The 4,638-nt window shown below is 38.9% G+C and overlaps 1 pseudogene; it reads left to right on the top strand.

The window, feature by feature from the left end:
• Positions 1 to 3,129: 3,129 nt before the first annotated feature.
• LOC114004637 (uncharacterized) lies at positions 3,130 to 3,274 on the top strand (annotated as a pseudogene).
• Positions 3,275 to 4,638: the final 1,364 nt, after the last annotated feature.

Raw genomic sequence — 4,638 nt, 5'->3', positions numbered from 1 at the left:
GTTCATTGTTTTGGAATTAAAAAAATGCACACCAGAAGTATCCACTATTGGTCATGCTATAGTCAAAAGGCTCACTATGAAATTGCACTGAGATAGATATTTTGTAAGAGTTTAATCCTCCGGAAGCTACTCGCTTTCACCTTGCATTAAGTCAGACCATGAGGAGGCTACATGTCTGGGTCAACATCATCTTCTCCACCCCTGCAAAACTGCCTTTAAATAACTATTTTCCACTGTACACTCAAGTAAACTCTGGTCCTGTGATTTAAGAACCAGTGATACAGGGAAGGACTTGGCCTTCTTGTAAAGCTGTCATCCCAGACCCTGCTCATTTCTTTGTTTGCTGTTTCTCACCTAACAGCTCTTAGGGCCAAGGTTTCTCAAGGCTCCAAGTCAGGATAAGATTGGTCATTTCTGATAAACAGGTCTCTCTCCCTTGTTTAGACAATTAAAACAATACGCGATGAAAAAAATTGTAGTGACCTGGCACTTGATATGTACAGATTTTCATCTGAGTTCTATATAGCATTAGCCACATCATTAACACTTTGTAAACCTCAGGCTCCTCTTCTATGCATTGTAAATTTCAAAGTGCAGGATTATTCTGAGGAATAAACATTACATTGGGCTAGCTAGTTTCCGAACAATTGCTTCTTTTTTTTTAATTGCCAGAGGGCTTAGCTCCTGAGTGAGATCCAGTGAGAAGGAAGAGAAAGCACCCCCAAGGAGTCATCTGCAATCCCTTCTTTATCTCTATCTGGTTGTAAATGTGTGTATACATTCACATGCACTGCACTCAGAGTGTTTTTCAAGTTGCCAGGGCAGGAATTCAAACCTCCATTGGCTATGTGCGATCAGGCATCCTTAACTACTGTACTGTGTAGCTGGCCAGAAGACTGCTAGCTTTAATAAGTCTCTGTTGTGTCAGAAGTTGTATCAGTTCCCATATATATGAAATCTTTCTACTTTTCAGTAATACAGAGCAGTTTTATTATCTATATTTTACTGATTAAATTGAGATTCACAGAATAGAAGTAACTCATTATAATCACATAGCTAGTTGGTGGCTAAATTAGAATTCAAAATCAGGGTTATGTAATTTTTATGTCAGTCACCTACCATTTCCCAGGAACTTCCTGCATTTGTTTTTTTCCTTTATCTTATCTGTTAGGACATTTTAATCTTAGTTTTATGTTCAGGTACTGAAATTTGACACTACCAGGTTTTTTTATTATTCTCATCATCATCATCATTATTATCTCACCTCTCTCCACTGTCTTATCAAACCTAGTTTTCCTGGGTTATGAGGCGGCTTTCAGAGAAATGATGTGTTGTAATGCTTACAGGTTAAAGGTATGAAGTGAGACAAACCTGGGTTTCAGTCTTGGATTCATCATACAGTATTTGTTTGGGCAGTATATTTTAGTTCTGAAGTCTCAGTTTCTCATATGTAAATACCATTTTCCCCTTAGATTAGGACAAATGTGATAACTGTATAAAGGGCCAGTATAGTACTGACACATAAATAATGTACACAGAGCATTATCAGATATCTTCAGCTTTTTCTCTTGTGTTCATGTCATAAAGCCACTTCAAACCTTACCTGGAATTAAATAATGAATTTTTAAATTACCTAAATTAAATAAGTATAGAACAAGTCTTTTGGCTGGAAAATGGGTTTAATTGGGGAGATCAGGAATGTAGGAGAAGCACTTTGAAGGTCTCCTAGGAAATGGAAGACTCCACAGGTGATTAATTGCTTGAAATGGCAGATTTAAAAGGATGCAAAGAAAAGCAGACTTTCCCAAATCTGCTGTCTAAGCAAATAGATAAAGGTCTTGAACAGTACTTGCCTATGGTCACTGAAGTCCAGAACAGACTTACAGGCCTGGCAGCCCAACACTCAAACCCAGAGCAGCATGCTCCTGGGTTCAGAAAAGCCACATTCCTTTCTTGTTAGGAATCTTTAGGCAATAGGATCCTCTCAGAGTGAATCATGCCTGTTTTATGTCAAGAGCCAGTAGCAAGACCCTATGTAAGAAACTAGTATAATATTCAAGAGGCCTGGACTCTGGCCTTGCTTTTCCCATAGCCAACAAGGTGACTTTGATGAAATCACTTCTTCCTGTGCCTCAGGGCTTCACTAGTAAAATGGAGGTCATATTTCACAGGTTTTTATGGAGATCAAATTAGGTAATGGATGTGTTACTAATCCAGTTGATCAATAAGGCTTAAGAGTGATTATTTCCCCAGTGGAATTTGGAAATTGCTTTGTACACAGGATATAAGCTGTCAAATATTTCATGTCTGTATGTAAAGTTAGACCATGTGATGAGTGAGATAGCCTTGCATGAAATGAAAGTGATATTTTCTGCAGTCCAAATAAACACCAAAACAAAAGTAAGAACTAACAGGGGTTCCAGTATTGAAGCTACCAAAAAAAAATTTTTATCAGAAGTTGTTCCATGTTGATTTAGGCTTTTTAAGTATGAGGAGCATTACGTGAAGGAACCTGATAAGCTGAAGAAAGGACTTGGTAAACTTTCCAGAATTTTAAAATGTTACTCAAATATTTAAGTAGAAATGATTCAATATTAAAATATTCAAATATATTTCTTTAAGTAGAAAGCTTTATTTGCAGGGATTTGTGAGGGGTAATGTGAATCTGCAAAGAAATGAGGTTGTAGTGAACTGCTTTTTTGCTACAAGGTTCTCCTGGGTTTCTTGATTCAGTCTCCTTTGTGCTGATGACTGGCCTCATAAAGGCAATGAAGTTGTTCGGGAAAGAGGATCAGGTTTGGAGTCAGCCTGGTCAAAACAAAGTGTTGGCTCTACCACTTGCTATTTTTGACTTCAAACAGATACATAACTTCTATGTGCCTATTGCCTTGTATCTAAAATTAGGATAATAAAACCCATTTCATTGCATAATCTTGAAGGTTTAATTAAGTGAAGAAAAGATATTTGTCACAATGCCTGCTACACAGTGAAAGTATAAAAATTTATTATCTGCATTGTAATTATTATCAGGGAGGAAACATGAGGTGGCAACTTTAGAACACATGTTTTTCCTTACCATATTCATGAGATGAAAGACAAATGTTTTCTGATTATTAGGAATCAGGTAGAATTTTTAACTGCCAGGGGAGTGGTATTCCCAGGGCAAGGTTTGTCCCTTCCACTCTGGATGTGCTGACCCTTTGATTTCCCCAAATGTGGAAAACTCAATTGCATAGTTTGTGGTAGTGGGGGACTGTGTTTGTGCTCTCCCCTGTAATTAAAAAGAAAAAAAAAAAGAATCAAGTAGAAAGGTACGGCACATTTAGAGAGCTTAGTGGAAGAAATTTAAATGAAGAGACTATATAGAGACAAGTTTGGAGGCTTCAGGGGACCAACCTCAGGGTACCAACTTGGGCAAAGAAGTACGTAGAGGGAAGCACTGACACCCTTGGGCCTGTGATAGTTGCTTTGGGTATGACCTTGACTGGGTTTAGGAATAATCAGATAGCTAGCTGGTAAAGCATTCTTTATTCTCAGTGCTTCAGTAGGCACTGATCCTGTGCTGGCTTCTGCCAGAAGGGAAAACCATGTGTTTTTGCTTTTGATTAGAATGATTGGGCAGCACCAGGTGTATCTAAGAGGGCCTTTCCAAAGGAGACTGGCATGTCAGCTGGTGGACTGATTGGGGAAGATCCACCCTCAAAGTGGGCTGACACCATCCAATTGGCTGGAGGCAAATGGTGGAGAAAGGGCATAGTCTTGCTCTCTGTGTACTTGAGCCAAAGAGTCCTTTTCTCTTACCCTTGTGTGCCAGAACAGCAGGTTCTCTGGCTTCGGAACCCCGAGATTTTCCCTAGCAGGATCCCTGAATTCTCAAGCCTTAGTCTTCAGGCCACATTATGCATTCCTTGTTTCTAGGGCCTTCAAACTTGGAATGAGCTACTCCACCAGCTTCCCTGCTCCTGCAGTTTGCCGCAGAACTGTCACAGGACTAGGCGTCATAACTGAGTGAGTCAATTTCCCTATTAAGTCTCTTTTTTATCTCTCTCTCTCTCTCTCTCTCTCTATATATATATATATATATATATATATATATATATGTATACATGTATCTCTCATCATTTCTGTCTTTCTGGAGTGCCCTGACTGAAATTGGCATGAAGGCACAAAGGGAACATAGATTCCAAGAAATCAGTGTTTTCTGAAGCTATGGAAGCAGGTCATCCACTAAAATCTGATCAGGGCAGCTGTCGGGGGTGAGAATAAATTTTCTCACCTGTCCTCCTTCCAGCCGATATTTCTTACAAGTGTCTCCCATTGGGTGGGAAACAGAAAGGAAAAGGAGGAAGAGAATTAAAGAAACCTGGGGAATATAGTCATTAAAGGTCAGCCTCCTAGAAGCAGTCCTAGAAGGGAGAAAGATCAAGGAATCGAAAGAACCAGCACTTGCACCTAGCGAATAGCTACCATTGGCTGGAGATCCAAATGTACTAATTTAAAAGTAACATTTATAGTGACTCCATTTTCAACTACTCAGTAATTAAGTAAGATTAGCTAATTTATTTAATCTTTATAAGTCTTTTTTCGTCAGTGAGAAAGGATAACAATACATTCCTCTTTGGATTCTTCTAAGAATCG

This window comes from Tupaia chinensis, unplaced genomic scaffold (genome assembly GCF_000334495.1).
Source record: "Tupaia chinensis unplaced genomic scaffold, TupChi_1.0 Scaffold139431_1, whole genome shotgun sequence".
NCBI lineage: Eukaryota > Metazoa > Chordata > Mammalia > Scandentia > Tupaiidae > Tupaia > Tupaia belangeri.
The sequence above is the reverse complement of the archived record's forward strand: the minus strand, read 5'-3'. Positions and strand labels throughout refer to the sequence as shown.